Source organism: Pongo pygmaeus, chromosome 19 (assembly GCF_028885625.2).
Source record: "Pongo pygmaeus isolate AG05252 chromosome 19, NHGRI_mPonPyg2-v2.0_pri, whole genome shotgun sequence".
Lineage (NCBI taxonomy): Eukaryota > Metazoa > Chordata > Mammalia > Primates > Hominidae > Pongo > Pongo pygmaeus.
The window spans coordinates 55,606,331-55,625,000 of record NC_072392.2 but is presented as its reverse complement, the minus strand read 5'-3'; the positions used below and the strand labels follow the sequence as shown (position 1 = coordinate 55,625,000).

The 18,670-nt window shown below is 40.8% G+C and overlaps 1 pseudogene; it reads left to right on the top strand.

The window, feature by feature from the left end:
• Positions 1–18,670, top strand: part of LOC129017015 (polycomb protein Suz12-like) — a 53,871-nt pseudogene that overhangs the window by 643 nt on the left and 34,558 nt on the right.

Genomic DNA, 18,670 nt, shown 5'->3' with positions numbered 1-18,670 from the left:
GGTTCTTGACTCCCCCAAGATTGACGCAAGAGGCTCGGGACTGGGGCCCCACGTTCAGAGCAGGCGGCTTTTAGATGAGGAGGTAGCAGTTGAACTGAGCCGCAGTCACATCCCGAGACTGGTTCTTGTTTTCTTTCATGCCTTTCGGACTCTAGAAATACAGGGGTTTCGGTTGTAGCTTTTGAGGGGCAAAATGAAGCCAGTGAAGGGGTGAGTGCAGTGGAACCGAAGAAATTGTCCTTAGTCTGAAATGCCTTCGCGCTAACTTGGTGCTGCAGGTTCATATGGCACCTTTGGATGCTTAAAACCCTTCAAATCTGTCCACCCATTTTGTGGATATGTAAACTGAGCCAGAGAGTGGTCAAGCATCTTCTCTGGAGACGACCCCGGAATTCTGCTTTTTCTCCTCGGCTTACAGAACATTTTCTTGCGTCAATTTCTGTTTCTAAGGTCTGTCCGGAAGGGGAAACTGACTTATTTGGAAAGGAGAGCGAGGTGTCTGGAAACAAACAATAGAGTTTATTAAAAACATCGTAAGTATAAATAATCCTGATTGTTTTTTAAGGAATGTTATATCCTGATTGGTTTCCTTTTTTGCTTTTGTGTGTTATAATTTGGGTGATCTTTAATAGCTAAATAATCTTACAGAAACTTGAATAAACTTGGCTCTACCGCCCAGTGTCCTTATTTATAATTTCACTGTGGCGTATGTTAAGGGCATGGTATCAGCTGTGCTTAGAAAGACGTATTACGTTGTTTAATACCCTTCCTTCATTCTCTCTCATTAGTGCTTCATGAAATTCTAATTGGAACTTAATAGAAGGAATTTCAGTTTTTATCGAAACGAATATTGAACCTGCTTCAGAGAGATTCACATTATTCACGTATTATATTTCTTAATATACTTTGAAATATCTGGAGAGGCTTTAATTGGAAATAGGATGGAGAACTGAAGGGCAGTGGTGACAAAAATGATACTTGTTTGTACCCCTTCTAAAGTATCTCATCTCCCTTTAGTTAATTTAAAATAAAACTAACCAATTGAAGATTTAGGTGGAAATTTTAAAAGTTCTTTCTGAGTGTTAAGACACATCCTCCAAGAAAGTTTTAACTATTTGCGTTGTGATGAGTCTACCTCAGGGAAGTCAAGTGTCATTTGAGCTAGATCTGGTCATAAAACAACTTGAAGTTGTTTACTGGAAAGTTTAAATACTTGAATGTAATTATTCACATAGTTGTTTTTATTTGGTTTATTCTGATACTGCTGTATAATGACCTAAAGTGGTACTAATAGGTCATTAATGTAACTGATATAATGGTATATGTATTTTTCATCGACTTAAGTCCTGTATAACAAATTACATTTTAACTAATTTGAAATGTAATTCAACTCATTTTAAGCGTTAGAAAGACTGTTTTGTGAATCTGTCAGTTGTGTAAAAAATGTATTGAGGTAATATTTATATTGAACAAAATAGATACAACTTTAAATTATAATTAGGAATATTTATTGAGAACTTTTGCTGCAGTTTGTGTCCGAGGTTTATTTCAATATTGACTGACTTTTGAGTGCAGTGGATCCCACCTGTAATCCTAGCTACTCTGGAGGCTGAGGCAGGAGGATCTGTTGAGCCCACGAGTTTGAGACCAGCCTGGGCAACATATCAAGACCCCTTTTCAAAAAAAGAAAAAAAAAATCTTGACTGACTTTCATCATACCTGTATTAGGAATGTCTGGATCTGTATTAGGATGTCATCATATCTGTATCAGGATGTATTAGGATTCTGTTTTGGCTGACTACAATTTTTATTTATTTATTTATTTATTTTTGAGACGGAGTTTCGCTCTTTGTTGCCCAGGCTGGAGTGCAGTGACGCGATCTCGGCTCACAGCAACCTCCGCCTCCCAGGTTCCAGTGATTCTCCTGCCTCAGCCTCCCAAATAGCTGGGATTACAGGCATGCGCCACTATGCCTGGCTATTTTTGTATTGTTAGTGGAGACAGGGTTTCTCCATGTTGGTCAGGCTGGTCTGGAACTCCCGACCTCAGGTGATCTGCCCACCTCGGCCTCCCAAAGTGCTGGGAATACAGGCGTGAGCCACCGCGCCTGGCCGGCTGACTACAAATTTTTTAAGTGACCATTTAAAAAGTGAAATTTTCATCTTGTTTGGCATCAATCAATAGTTCTTTTGTTGACTCCAGCTACCTATTACAGCTGCTTTTTGGAATAAAATCGGTTATAAATAGTTTAAATTAGCTAAGTTAAATGAGTACAACTACTTCTCTTGAGTTCTGCTCGGTAACAATAACTATCTTAGAAAGGCTTAAGAAAAATATTGTAGAGAACCTTCAGTATAAAAAGTGTAGATGATGAACTTTGTGAATGTATGCCATCGATTGAATACCTTTTGATCTTACTGTGCATACTTTCTTGATGTAAATATTTAGTGCAATATAAATATTTAGTGCATGATTTCCATAGCAGATGATAAGTTTATATTGATTATAACATGGTCTCGGTTGATATTTTTTTGACAAGTAAGTTTAGATCATGTTTGGATTTTGTTTCCTATTACCTAGAGCCAACACAGATCTATAGATTTTTTTGAACTCGGAATCTCGTAGCAGTAAGTAGTCAACAAAATTCATCAGTATTATTTCTCTCTTATAACTGCATCTGTATTCAGTTTTAACATTTTTAAAACTCTTTTTGTAGCCAATATTTTTGCACAGAACTCTTACTTACATGTCTCATCGAAACTCCAGAACAAACATCAAAAGGTACATTTTATGAATCTTATTTCAAGCTGATCAAACCATGTTAGTTTTATTTTAAAGTACTATTTCTCAAAATTAAAAAAAACGAACAAAAATAAGTACTGTTTCTAACTAAAGATTTAATATGAAAACTGAAGTGAGAGAGTGACTGGTTGAATTGGTTGCAGAGTGGTTTTCAATAGTATAATCTTTGTAAGTCTCAGGTTGTTATTAGCTTTTTTTTTTTTTTCCCGTAACAGAAATGAGGCTGGGTGTGGTGGCTCATGCCTATAATCCCAGCACTTTGGGAGGCCAAGTTGGGCGGATCACTTGAGGTCAGGAGTTCGAGACCAGTTTGGCCAACATGGCAAAACCCTGTCTCTACTAAAACAAAAATTAGCCGGGCGTGGTGGTGTGTGCCTGTAATCCCAGTTACTTGGGAGGCTGAGGCAGGAGAGTTGTTTGAGCCTGGGAGGTGGAGGTTGCAGTGAGCCGAGATTGCGCCGTTGCACTCCAGCCTGGGCAACAGAGCGAGACTCTACCTCGAAAAAAAAAAAAACTGATTTTAGTAGTGAAGTGAATAAAGTGATTTTACTGATTATATTTTTACTCTGTGCCATGGGTTATTTCTCTTTTTTTTGTTTGTTTGTTTGTTTGTTTTTTTGAGACAGAGTCTCTGTCGTCCAGGTTGGAGTGCAGTGGCGCGATCTCGGCTCACTGCAAGCTCTGCCTCCTGAGTTCATGCCATTCTCCTGCCTCAGCCTCCTTATTTTTTTTTTTATTGTTGTTGTTTTGTTTTTGTTTTTTTTTTTTTGAGAGAAGTCTCACTCTTGTCCCCCAGGCTGGAGTGTAATGGTGCAATCTTGGCTCACTGCGACCTCTGCCTCCTGGGTTTAAACGATTCTCCTGCCTCAGCTTCCCAAGTAGCTGGGATTACAGGCACCTGCCACCACACCTGGCTAAGTTTTGTATTTTTAGTAGAGACGGGGTTTCCCCATGTTGGCCAGGCTGGTCTTGAACTCCTGACCTCAGGTGATCCACCCGCCTTGGCCTCTTAAAGTGCTAGGATTACAGGCATGAGCCACCGTGACTGGCCCTTTTTTTTTTGAAACGGAGTCTCGCTCTGTCTCCCAGGCTGGAGTGCAGTGGCGCAACCTCGGCTCACTGCAACCTCCGCCTCCCAGATTCAAGAGATTCTCCTGCTTCAGCCTCCCGAGTAGCTTGGACTATAGGCGCATGCCACCATGCTCGGCTAATTTTTTGTATTTTTGGTACAGACGGGATTTCTGTGTGTTAGCCAGGATGGTCTCGATCTCCTGACGTCAGGATCCATCTGCCTTGGCCTCCCAAAGTGCTGGCATTACAGGAGTGAGCCACCATGCCCAGCCTGGCCTTCTTTTTTTTTTTTTTGAGATGGAGTTTCGCTCTTGTCTCCCAGGCTGGAGTGCAGTGGTGCGATATCGGCTCACTGCAACCTCCGCTTCCCGGATTCAGGCAATTCTCCTGTCTCAGCCTCCTGAGTAGCTGGAATTATAGGCTCCTGCCACCACACCCAGCTAATTTTTTGTATTTTTAGTAGAGATGGGGTTTCACTATGTTGGCCAAACTGGTCTCAAACTCCTGACTTCATGATCTTCCTGCCTTGGCCTCCCAAAGTGCTGAGATGACAGGTGTGAGCTACTGCGCCCGGCCTCCGCTGGTTATTTTCAAGTTTGATAGAAGTTGAGGATTTAAATATTTACTAAAGGGCTCAGGGTAACTATATTTGTTACATAAAATTTAAGTTAATTTTTGATTATTGTGTGTAATTTGAATTAGCTCCTGTAATGGTGGGTTCAGAAAGTCTCATTTTATATCTTTGTTTTTTTTTTTTGAGACAAGAGTTTCACTCTTGTTGCCCAGGCTGGAGTGCAATGGCGCAATCTTGGCTCACTGCAACCTCCACCTCCCGGGTTCAAGGGAGTATCCTGTCTCAGCTTCCCAGGTAGCTGAGATTACAGGTGCCCACCACCACGCCTGGCTAATTTTTTGTATTTTTCATGAAGTCGGGGTTTTACCATTTTGGCCTGGCTGGTCTTGAACTCCTGACCTCAGGTGATCCACCCACCTTGGCCTCCTGAAGTGCTGGGATTACAGACCTGAGCCACAGCGCCCAGCTTTGGTGGTGGTCTTATTGAAGGGGAAACACTTTTGAAATCAATAGGATGAAGGTTTTTTAAAAACAATGAAGTCTCAAATCATTAGATTTTAAAGTGGGGTCTGGAGGTGGGAGACAGCTTATTTTTGCTGTGTAACATTTAGTACTTAACCATACATAATTATCAATGCAAGTTTTTTGTCCTAGGTGCAAGATTATATTTATTTGAGAGTATCAGGTGAACAAGTTTCCATTTAAAGGTGAGAATTGTGTTAAGCATTTGGTATTGTCATTATAGTTTTAGTAAAACCATCAAGTTATCTGGATAGAGTTTGAAACTAAGCTCTTTGGTGGACTGCTACTGTTTATTAAGTAGGTATCACATTTCTATAGCAAGACATAGTTGAGTTTTGTAAATCTACTTGTATTTTGAAGGATTGAAGTGTGAAAATTATTTTTCTTTTGGCAGTCTTTCTGAATAGAGAGCGTGCATGAGCAAGTTTGCATTGCAATTAATAGGTGAAAATTACTGAGCACTTAAATAACTAAAAAGGAGGTGATGAATTAGGTTACAGAATTAGTTTTGTCCACCCTTTACGTGTCTACTCCATTATTTGATTTTTGCCAGCATTCAGCATGCTTTTTCTGTAAAGGACCAGTAAATAGTAATTATTTTAGGCTTTGGGGCCAGGATGCAAAATTGAGGATATTATGTAGGTACTTAATATTAAAAGAAAGAAAAAATTTACAGTTTTTTAAAATTTCAGTCCAAAATGTCAATCTGTAAATTTTTTGTTGATAAAAATACAACAATATAAGATAGAACATTTTGTAATACAGGCCTACTAATGAGAAATGAGAATTTTATTTTTGTGAGGGTAGGGGAGATAACACTTAGCTGAATTGGGGTTCAGAGTTAGTGTTTTCTATAATCAAATCAATTGCTAATGTTTATCTGTAAAAACCATTCTTTCCGGGCTGTACAAAAACAGGCGATAGGCCAGATTTGACCATGGTCCATAGTTTCCCCACCCTTGATTTATTCTATAAAACTAGTAGAATTTGACTAACTGTTTTGTTTCATCAAAGGTTTTTTTTTTTTTTTGAGACAGAGTCTTGCTCTGTCGTCTAGGCTGGAGTGCCGTGGCGCAATTTTGGCTCCCTGCAGTCTTCGCCTCCCAAGTTCAAGCAGTTCTGCCTCAGCCTCCTGAGTAGCTGGGATTACAGGTGTGTGGTACTACGCCCAGCTAATTTTTGTATTTTTAGTAGAGACAGGGTTTCACCATGTTGGTCAGGCTGGTCTCAAACTCCTGACCTCATGATCCGCCTGCCTTGGCCTCCCAAAGTGCTGGGATTACAGTCGTGAGCCACCGTGCCTGGCCATCAAAGCATTTTTAATATAGAAGGTCAGTTGAGTTGCTGCCTAGGATAAAACCTGATCTTAATTTACAAAGTAATTAAATTATTATAAAATAAGTTTGCATTCATAGATTAAAAAGTACACATTGATTTTATTATTATTATTTTTTTTTTGAGATGGAGTTTCGCTCTCGTTGCCCAGGCTGGAGTGCAATGGTGCAATCTTGGCTCACTGCCACTTCTACCTCCTGGGTTCAAGTGATTCTCCTGCCTCAGCCTCCCGAGTAGCTGGGATTACAGGCATGCGCCACCATGCCTGGCTAATTTTGTATTTTTAGGAGGGAGAGGGTTTCTCCATGTTGGTCAGGCTGGTCTCGAACTCCTGACCTCAGGTGATCTGCCCACCTCGGACTCCCAAAATGCTGGGATTACAGGTGTGAACCACCGCGTCCTGCTAAAAAGTACACATTTAAAATCTAAGTTCCATTTTCCCATCATGTTTATTAATTTGTCCCATTGCAGGATATGTTTCTATTGTCTGCATGGGTAGAGATAATTTTAAAAGCTTGGTTAAGTAAAAACTGATTTTCTTAATTATTGCCCTTCAGGTTAAAAAAAAAAAAAAAAGTCTTTGGGGAATTTTTAAGCAATCTGCCAGCCAAGAAACAAATTTAAGTCCCACCTAGTTTAGTTCCTACAGAAATGGGTAGGAATAGGCTAGGCATGGTGTTTCAGACCTGTAATTTCAGTATTTTGGGAGACTGAGTTGGGAGGATTGCTTGTGTAACATTTAGTACTTAACCATACATAATTATGAATGCAAGTTTTTTGTCCTAGGTGCAAGATTATATTTATTTGAGCATATCAAGTGAACAAGTTTACATTTAAAGGCGAGAGTTATAGGTCAGCCCTGGCAACATGGCGAGGCCCTATATCTACAAAAAATGAAAAAAATTAGCTGGGCGTGGTGGCTCATAACTGTAGTCCCAAATACTCAGGAGGCTGAGGCAGGAGGATCACTTGAGCCCAGAAGTTCGAAGGTTGCTATGAATGTGCCGGTGCACTCTAGCCTGGGCAGTAGAGGGAGACTGTGTCTCAAAAAAAAAAAAAAAAAAGTATGGGAATTGTTTAATCATCTTGTTAGATGCCTGATCTTATTACTTATTAGGACTAATTATTAAGAAATTAAAGCACAACTCATTTGCTGTTGTCTTTAGCGTAGTTGGTGACTTTGGAAGGTGGCAGATTTGGCCCAGTGATTGTCGTCTTTTCTCAAAATGTTTTCAGAACTCCTTTTTTGCTATTACAACAACATAATATCCATTGTTGGAATAAGCATATCACTCCCTTTAAAGTCGTACTCTCAGTTGTGATATTAATTCTGGTATATTTATTGAAGTCAGCTTGTGCTTTACTCTTTGTAGAAGTATTCAACTTCTATAGGCTAACACTGCCCCAACAAAGTAGAAATAATAGGTCACAAGAAGGGCATCTTTTATTGAATCCATCTTGCTAGATTTTGTGTAAGCTGTTTCTGAAGTCTCCCAAGAAAATTTTCTGAAATTTCTTGAATTTTTAAATATTCTCCTTTTCGATGACCTTTTGAGAATTATTTCCTTCTTTAAATCTGACCTACAATAACATTACCTTTCTAAAGAACAGAAATACTCGGTGTTGGGGGAGGAGCGGCTTTTATATAGTTGCTTATAAGGTTTGTTTTGTTTTTTTCCTAAGGAAGGCTGGGTTGCTTTTGTGATCTTATCTGTTTCAAATGGTTAATATTCAATTCTGTTCACTTCTCCTGTATACAGCTTCATAAAGGTAGACGAGATGAACCTTAGAACGTACAGTCTTTTTCTGCAGACAGAATTTCTTAATCATTACATAAACATTATTCTGAAAAGTTTCCAGTAATTTCATGGCCCTCCTCAATAGTAACTTTCAGTATTTATACTGAATAGCTCTTTGCAACTAGCCTAAAAGAGTCCTTTATTTTTGTTCTTTTTTCTCTCTTATCTGTGGAGATTGAAAATATATTGCCATCCTTCAGAAAGCACTTCTTACTATACTCTATTGGATGAAACTTTAATATTGAAGTTTTCAGTAACTCTAAAGGTAAAGAGAGAAGCTTTTTTTCCCTTAAGATCTTCGCTATGGAGGTTCTTCTCATTCACTTGAAATATAGATTGTAACAATTCTGCTCTAATATCAGTAGTTTACTATAATATATTTACATTAACATTTCTCTACTGATAATTTTTACAGTAGTTGAATACAATAAATAGCTCTTTTTTGGCCAGACATGGTGGCTCACACCTTTAATCCTAGCAGTTTGGGAGACAGGGGTGGATAGATCACCTGAGGTCAGGAGTTCAAGACCAGCCTGACCAACATGGTGAAACCCTGTCTCTACTAAAAATGCAAAAATTAGCCGGGCGTGGTGGTGCACACCTGTAATCCCAGCTACGCGGGAGGCTGAGGCAGGAGAATTGCCTGAACCCAGGAGGTGGAGGTTGCAGTGAGCCGAGATCACGTCATTGTACTCCAGCCTGGGCAACAAGAGTGACACTCCCATCTCAAAAACAAAACAAAACAAACAACCAAAAAAAAAAAACACAAACAAGAAAAGCTCTTTTTGAGGAATGAGATTATTCGTAATTTTTGGTGTCTGCATTCAAGCATTATAAAGTAATACATTGATGTGGAATACATGTGGCTTTTCAAGTCCTAAAGAGGAAGGGACTATGTGAGTATAAAGAGAAACATTTTTTCTAATTAAATTATATATGGGTATAGATTTTTAGACTCTATCTCTAGAACATGTCATAGACCACCTTAAGAACTAAGATGAGGCTTGTTTTACAATCCATTCATTCTTTAATTGCTTTGAGAAGTTATACTTAAGTTTCTATTTTTTGGGAAATAGCTTTTTTCTCTTAAACTTGTCAAGTTAAAAGCTAATAGTTTTATTACGATTTGATGGATCATTCCCTAACTTCAAAATTTTTTCATGATGTCAACAACCATCTCTTTAATATGACATATCATTGAGCTTTAGGCTTTGCTGATAATCTTTGAGGATACCTTATGAACTGCAAATATATTTTATAGAATATTTCTTTTTTTATGTGATGGTGCTAGTACATATTTGTTGTGTTGCTTAGTAGACGTATTAAGTGTTTCAGAATACACATAATTTATATTTGTTTGGCTTAATTCAACAGATACTTGAATACCTACCAAGTATAAGGCACTATGCCAGCACTGCATAGCTTTCCTTGAAGAAGAGCAATTACTGCCCTTCAGGAGTGTATAATCTAGTAGGAGAAATAAAATATTTACATGAGTTTTACATGTAGGAAACTGAATGAAAACTAAGTGTCAAAATAAATATAAACCCAGTACCATGGGTAAGGAGAAATCACTGGTTTGGGAATAATTGGGTAAAAGGTTTAATGAAAACAAGTTAGCGTTTTAGATGGGGCTTGAAGGCTTGTGTGCTGTATTATACACCATCTCCATAGTATTCATTGTTATGGCTAATCATCCATAATTTGTCTTACTAAAAATAATCAAAATCTGATTTCCATCTTGCCTGTTAGAGTGACAATAAAGTATAATTTGTTTCTTTTTTCCAGTTGAGAAGTGATTATTTTGTTTATCTCTTTCTTCCAGGAAAACATTTAAAGTTGATGATATGTTATCAAAAGTAGAGAAAATGAAAGGAGAGCAAGAACCTCATAGGTAAGATAACCTATCAGTTTACATTAAGTGATATACTTTAGGAAAGAGGAAAAATTACAGTGATCATTTTCCTAGTGATCACCTTGATATAAGGAGTTAGAAGGAATCTTAGAGGTCAGTCAGTTTGGTCCAAACTCACACACAAGTCAGAAATTAATTTCTGTAGCATTACTGGCAGGGAATACTTAAGCTGTGGCTTGAATACCTCCAGTGTGGTTGTGTTTATTATTGTTTGTCTTTATTACCAGTTTCTTCCATTTTGAGCGAAACCTCTGACTTCAGCCGTTGGTCTTAGCTCTACCACCTCATTTAAAGAGGGATACTCACATTTATAGTATATGTGCTAGGTACCGTGGCAGGGACTTCACAATATCACATATCTTGTAAGTTATTCTCAAATATGAGAGGGGTTCTCTTTTTTCCATCTTTTTCTTCTCATTTAAATCTGTCAGGCAACATATTCATAACTTTTATTTCATATTTGAAATATGTTTCTCACGTAGTTTCAGAAACATGAACATTTGGACAGAATCTACTTATTGTACGTTATCAAATATATACCTAGAACGAATCCCTAAATATTCTGACTGGTCTAATATCTGTCTACTCTAGATAGTATGCTTCTATTTATTTTTTGATATTTTTGATAGAAAATTGAATAGTCTAAAGAGAAACAGCAGCTTGGGTGGTGTTTGTTCATTCATTAACTACCTTTAGAGAGAACGCAGAACTAAAAATATTAGATTCTTGAAAAAATAGAGTTGGAAAATTTGTCACAATGCATTTTTCTTTTCCTTCTAGTTTTAAATCACAGCTTACGAATTTAGATAGGATATACACTTAATGATGCATCATTTATGCATCTCATTGTTTTCCCATTGTTCTGTTGACTGGTAAAAGACTTCCTTTTTTTCAGTTTGGCTTCCTTATATTTAAAGTTTGGCTTTGGAATTAAGTGATTTTTTTACTTGGATTGTAAAATGATATTTTTTATTTTATATCCTGCAATCTTGTGGGGTTGAAGTATAATTTATATTTCCATGTCTAGGCAATCCTGACTTGTAAATAAACTGTGATAGTCCATTCTAGAAGCTGAGATCCTGAATTGTTACCTGTTATATCTGTTAATGCCCGGGGAGGACCCTATAAGATAGAACTGAGAATATTCCCAGTGCACACACATTTTTCTTTACTGGAATTTATATTCCAGATTCTTGTGTGGTCATCCACCCTAGACACAGCTCTTGGGATCCTCAGGGCCTTTTTTACTTAAAATACAGACTGTAGTAAGATCCTGGTCTGACCTCCCTGCTGCTTTTCTCCTGCCCACATTAAAAGTTTGCCCTATAGTCATTTCAGGGTTCAAGTGAGAAGGAAGCATGAATCAACAACAAGAACACTTGACTCTTTTCTTCATCTTCCTCATCAAGGTTTACCTTCACTACTAAACCCTATTACTATCTCATTGTGACATTGGGTTTGAAATTACAGAGCTTCCCTAAGTAAGAGTGTGTGGGAGATACATACTGTTCAATTCTCTCTGAACAATTGTTTCCCCAGTAATTTTGTTCCTTTTCACCCGGTGGGTTCAATAGCAACTCAAAGATTAAAATCAGAGGGTTACATAAATTCCTGCTCGTAGTTTTGGAAGAGAATTTTTTCAGTCTTTAGGGTTTAGCTAGGACCAGTGAGTTGACCATTTAAGCCTCTCAAGATTCTTATGAATGTCTCAGTATTGCTCCCAGAGGCACTAAGATGAATTAAGAAAGTGTATCATTTTAAGTTTACTGCTAAGACCCTACATTATTAACTTTCTTTAATCTATTTCTTTTTTTTTGAGATGGAGTCGTGCAGTGGTGCTATTTCAGCTCACTGCAACTGCCACCTCCTGGATTCAAGCAATTATCCTGCCTCAGCCTCCCAATTACCTAGGATTACAGGCGCCTGCCACCACACCCAGCCTCTTTTTTTTTTTTTTGAGACCAAGTCTCCTTCTTGCTGAGGCTGGAGTGCAGTGGCGTGATCTTGGCTCTACAGCCTCCACCTCCCGGGCTCAAGCGATTCACCTGTCTCAGCCTCCTGAATAGGTGGGAATACAGACGTGCACCACCACACCCAGCTAATTTTGTATTTTTAGTAGAAACAGAGTTTCACCATGTTGGCCAGGCTGGTCTTGAACTCCTGACCTCAAGTGATCCACCTGCCTTGGCCTCCTGAAGTGCTGGGATTACAGGTGTGAGCCACCAAGCCTGGCCAATTTTTGTATTTATTTATTTATTTATTTTGAAATGGAGGTTTGCTCTTGTTGCGCAGGCTGGAGTGCAATGGCGTGATCTCCGTTCGCTGCAGCCTCTGCCTCCCGTGTTCTCCTGCCTCAGTCTCCCAAGTAGCAGGGATTACAGGTGCCCGCCATCACACCCAGCTAATTTTTTCTTGAACTCCTGACCTCAGGTGATCTGCCCACCTCAGCCTCCCAAAGTGCTGGAATTACAGGTGTGAGTCACTGCGCCCAGCCTCCTTTAATCTATTTCTTATTTCAAATTAAGGTAATCTTATTTTTCTCCTAAACCTATCACACAGGGTTGTAAGAAGGACCCTAAACACCAGTATATGATGCCAGCAGTATAAATATTTGCTTCTAAAATCTGTTGTCAAATTCTTAAAAGATAACACAGGCCGGGCATAGTGGCTCACAGCTATAATCCCAGCATTTTGGTGGCTGAGGTGGGTGGATCACTTGAGGCTAGGAATTTGAGACTGCCCTGGCCAACAGGGGAAAACCCTTTCTCTACAAAAAACACAAAATTCAGCCAGGCGAGGTGGTGTACACCTGTAATTCCAGCTACTTGGGTGACTGAGGCAGGAGAATCCCTTGAACCCGGGAGGCAGAGGTTGCAGTGAGCTAAGATTGTGCTACTGCACTCCAGCCTGGGCAAGATGTGACTCTGTCTCAAAAAAAGAAAAAAGATGATAAATCTTTGTTGTTCCATAACATTAGTTAGTAGAAGTTAATATCTTAAGTCATACACAAAAGTATCTCTCCTCCATTTATATTCTTTTTTTTTTTTTTTTTTTTTTTGAGACGGAGTCTCGCTCTGTTACCCAGGCTGGAGTGCAGTGACGCGATCTCGGCTCACTGCAGGCTCTGCCCCCCAGGGTTCATGCCATTCTCCTGCCTCAGCCTCCCGAGTAGCTGGGACTACAGGCGCCCACCACCTTGCCCGGCTAATTTTTTGTATTTTTAGTAGAGATGGGGTTTCACCGTGTTAGCCAGGATGGTCTCCATCTCCTGACCTCGTGATCCACCCATCTCGGCCTCCCAAAGTGCTGGGATTACAGGTGTAAGCCACCGTGCCCAGCCTTTTTTTTTTTTTTTTTTTTGAGACAGAGTCTCCCACTGTTGCTCAGGCTGGAGTGTAGTGGTGCGATCTTGGCTTACTGCAACCTCCATCCCCCAGGTTCAAGAGATTCTCCTGCCGCAGCCTCCCTGGTAGCTGGGATTACATGCATGCCCTACCACGTCTGACTAATTTTTGTATTTTTAGTAGAGACAGGGTTTCACCATGTTGGCCAGGCTGGTGTCAAACTCCTGACCTCAAGTGATCCTTCCACCTTGGCCTCTCAAAGTGTTGCAATTACAGGCATGAGCCACTGTGCCCAGCCTTCTTTTTCTAAGAGACAGGGTCTTGCTCTGTTGCCCAGGCTGGAGCACAAGTGGCTGCTCACTGCAGCCTCTAACTCCTGGCCTCAAACCATCCTCCTATCTTAGCCTCTTGAATAGCTGGGACTACAGGTGCATACCACCATGCCTGGCTAATTTTTAAATTTTCATAGAGGCAGGATCTTGCTATGTTGCCCAGGCTGGTCTCAAACTTCTGGCCTCAAGTGATCCTTTCAGATTGGCTTCCCAAAGTTCTGGGATTACAGGTGTGAGCCACCACGCCTGGCCTTTATTTTCTTTACAGAAGGTCTGATATGATGCCTTACATCCTTTCCAGCTCTTGTTTCTGGTACTCCAGTTTTGAATTTTTCATGGATTTTGACCAGGCACTAAGGCTGATTAGAATAAGTCTCTTGCCTTTGTGTGGTTGTATATGCTAGCAGGATTCTAGGGATTCTTATGCTGTCCTACCAGTTTTGGAATTACCTTTTTTTGGTTGCTGTTTTTTTGAGATGGAATGTAGCTTTGTCGCTCAGGCTGGAGTGCAGTAGCATGATCTTGGCTTACTGCAACCTCCTCTTCCCGGGTTCAAGCAGTTTTCATGCCTCAGCCTCCTGAGTAGCTGGGATTACAGGCATCCGCCACCACGCCCAGCTACTTTTTGTATTTTTAGTAGAGACAGGGTTTTACCATGTTGGTCAGGCTGGTCTTGAACTCCTGACCTCAAGTGATCCGCCTTCCGTGGCCTCCCGAAGTGCTGGGATTACAGGCGTGTGCCACCGTGCCTGTCCCCAATGTTGGAATTCTCTGGTAACAACTCTTGAGTGCTGAGTGCATCTCCATGGACTAAAATGCATCATGCAAAGATTTTTAAATCTGAGTTGCTTCCAAGTGTTTACCAGGGCCAAACGAAGCAAAATGTCACTTCTCTCTTGCCCTTATTCCTCTTCTATTCCTGGTCTTCTGTTAGTAGCTGGAGAAAAATCCCCTCAAAGGATACCCGAATTAGAACTTTTATTAGGGTTATTTTCAAGCATATATTTTTATTTTTTGAGACAAAGTCTTGCTCTGTCACCCAGGCAGGAATATAGTGGCATGATCTTGGCTCACTGCAACCTCCCCCTCCCAGATTCAAGCAGTTCTCGAGCCTCAGCCTCCCCAGTAGCTGGGATTACAGGCACCTGCCACCACACCTGGCTAATTTTTGGTTTTTTTTTGTTTTTTTTTTCAGTAGAGACAGGGTTTCACCTATTGGCCAGGCTGGTCTCAAACTCCTGACCTCAGGTGATGCACCTGCCTCGACCTCCCAAATTGCTGGGATTACAGGTGTGAGCCACCATGCCTGGCCTTATTTTTATTTTTTGAGACAAGGTCTTGCTTTGTCACCGAGGCTGGAGTATAGTGGCACAATGATAGGTCACTGATGGATTGAACTCGTGGACTAAAGAGATCCTCCTGCCTCAGCCTCCTGAGTAGCTGGGACTACGGGCATGTACTGTCGCACCTCACTAATTTTTTGAATTTTTGTAGCGTCAGGGTCTCTCCATCTTGCCCAGGCCAGTTTTGAACTCCTATCCTCAAGTGATCCTCCCACCTCGACATCCTGAAGTGCTGAGATTACAGGAATGAGCCCCCATGCCCAGCCTCAATTTTTTTTTTTTTTTTTTTGAGACTGAGTCTCGCCCTGTTGCCAGGCTGGAGTGCAGTGGCACGATCTCAGCTCACTGCAACCTCTAACTCCTTGGTTCAAGCAGTTCTCCTGCCTCAGCCTCCCGAGTAGCTGGGATTATAGGCACGCAGTACCACGCCCAGCTAATTTTTGTATTTTTAGTAGAGAAGGGGTTTCACCATGTTGGCCAGGATGGTCTCGATCTCCTGACCTTGTGATCCACCCACCTCAGCCTCCCAAAGTGCTGGGATTACAGGTGTGAGCCACCGTGCCCAGCTCATTTTTATTTTTAGTAGGTTGATAAATCAATGTGCCTTTTTTGACTATGTATTTATTTATTTATTTTTGAGACGGAGTCTTGCTTTGTTGCCCAGGCAAGAGTGCAGTGGTGCCATCTTGGCTCACTGCAACCTCCGCCTCCTGAGTTCAAGCTGTTCTCCTGCCTCAGCCTCCTGAGTAGTTGGGATTATAGGCACACACCACCACACCCGGTTAATTTTTGTATTTTTGGTAGAGACGGGGTTTCACCATGTTGGTCAGGCTGGTCTCGAACTCCTGACCTCGTGTTCTGCCCACCTCAGCCTCCCAAAGTGCTGGGATTACAGGCGTGAGCCACCGCGCCCAGCCCCTTTTGTACTTTTTGTAGAGATGAGGTTTCACCATATTGCCCAGTGTGACCTCGAACTACTGTGTGATCTGCCCACTTTGTCCTCCTAAAGTGTTAGGATTACAGGCGTGAGCCACTGCATCCGACCTATTAAATTATTTTTAAGAGAACTATTGTATTAATGATTTTTTCCTACTTTTCTATTTTGTACATTTAGCTGCATTTTAAAATCTTTAGGCTGGCCAGGCATGGTGACTCACGCCTGTATCCCAGCACTTTGGGAGGTCAAGGCAGGCGGTTCACTTGAGGTGAAGAGTTCGAGAGCAGCTTGACCACCGTGGTGAAACCCCATCTCTACTAAAAATACAAAAAATTAGGCCAGGTGCAGTGGCTCACGCCTGTAATCCCAGCACTGTGGGAGGTCAAGGCAGGCGGATCATGAGGTCAAGAGATTGAGAGTATCCTGGCCAACATGGTGAAACCCTGTCTCTAGTAAAAATACAAAAATTAGCTGAGTGTGGTGGCACGTGCCTGTATTTCTAGCTACTCGGGAGGCTGAGGCAGGAGAATTGCTTAAACCTGGGAGGCGGAGGTTGCAGTGAGCCGAGATTACACCGCTGCACTCCAGCCTGGCTACGGAGTGAAACTCTTGTCTCAAAAATAAATAAATAAATAAATAAATTAGCTGGGCATGGCGGTGTACACCTGTAATTTCATCTACTCGGGAGGCTGAGGCAGGAGAATTGCTTGAACCCAGGAGGCGGAGGTTGCAGTGAGCAGATATCGCACCACTGCACTCCAGCCTGGGTGACAGAGGGAGACTCCGTCTCGAAATAAATAAATAAATAAAATCTGTAGACTACCTCTTAGGTTGGTTGTGTGTTTTTCCCACCATTAATAAGATCTGATGTTTTCCCTTTCTTTTTTTTTTAATACATTTTGCCTTGACTATAAGCTTTGAAGTTGTTTTCAAATTGTCATCTTTTCAGTCTTGAGTTTTTGTTCTTTTTTCAGAACCTGGCTATACATTTCTTTTTGCATACTTACTCTTGAAGGTGCCTCATCAGTTGCCGCTTGAGCGTATCTGATTCTTAAAAATTTGAATATTCAAGAACAAATTGTAAAAATATTCCTTGTATAATTTTTGGTTTTGTAGTAATTCCTTTGTTTTCTTCACAGTACTTCTGCAGAGTGATCCATTTATAATTAATAGACACACACACATCATCCACTATTCAGCTTTATCTTCTCATTACAAAGTGCGTCTAACCCCTATATTTTGAGATCCTGGATTTCAGAATATTGGACTTGATGTAGACACGAGTTTCTCAGCTTTACATATCATAGGATAAAATGTATATGACAAAAGTTGAATAGCTAACATCTAACTATAGAAACCAAGTAGATCATCAGACTTGTCCTATTTTGAGGTAATACTGCCATGCCCTTAAAATGAACCCTTATTCCTGCCGCTAGCAGATTCACGTATATAAATTAAAGGCACTAATCTTGGTCTCCTCTTGTCATAAAAACTACTTCCTCTGTGGGATCTGGCTGTTCTTAAAATGGGAGGCTCTTCCTTGAATTAGATTTCAAAGTGTTAGTCTCTTATGAATTAGCTTAGCATCATTTTCTGTAGACTGTATCAGAACTGTCAGATGTTTGTGCTTGGAATGCTGAAATTTGCATCTCAAAATTTCAAATTCTCTACCTGATTTCTTGTTATCATGTGTCTTACTTCCTGAGAAGATACAGGGAGCACATCACATAGATGAACTAAGTTTCTTATATCTTATTCTGGTCATCTAAACTAGATTTTTTTGTGGCCTAAAACCAAATAGTCCTGACCAACCTTACATGTTTCTTTTCCTCCCGTTCATCTGGTCCAGCCTAATCAATTAAGATGTGGACAAAGTCGCTGCAAGAGAGGGGAGAGGGAAGGGAGAGAAAACTTTGCCCTTTTCCTTGGAACAAACTACCTATGGGAGGGATCCTTGGTACACTTTATTCTAGGTACATATCAGAGTGTTTACTTTTTTTTTTTTTGAGACGGCGTCTCGCTCTGTTGCCCAGGTTGGAGTGCAGTGACGCAATCTCGGCTCACTGCAACCTCCGCCTCCCAGGTTTAAGCGATTCTCCTGCCTCAGCCTCCTGAGTAGCTGGGATTACAGATGCCTGCCACCACGGCCAGCTAATTTTTGTGTTTTTAGTAGAGACGAGGTTTCACCACGTTAGTCAGGCTGGTCTCGAACTCCTGACCTTGTGATCTGCCCGCTTCGGCCTCCCAAAGTGCTGGGATTACAGGCGTGAGCCACTGTGCCCAGCGAGAGTGTTTACTTTTAGGTGAGGAAGGGGAACTCATGCATAGCAAGTCACATTCCCAATGTCACCTTTATTTATTATTTATTTATTTATTTTTGAGACTTGCTCTGTCACCTAGGCTGGAGTGCAGTGGTGTGATCTTGGCTCACTGCAATGTCCGCCTCCCAGGTTCAAGCTATTCTTCTGCTTCAGCCTCCTGAGTAACTGGGATTACACGCAGGTGTCACCACGCCCAACTAATTTTTTGTATTTTTAGTAGAGACAAGGTTTCACCATGTTGGCCAGGCTGGTCTCCAACTCCTGACCTCAAGTGGTTCCCCCTGCCTCCTTCCCAAAGTGCTGGGATTATAGGTGTGAAGTCACCGTGCCTGGCCCCAATGTTCCTTTTAAAATTGGTTAATTGAAGTTTAGAA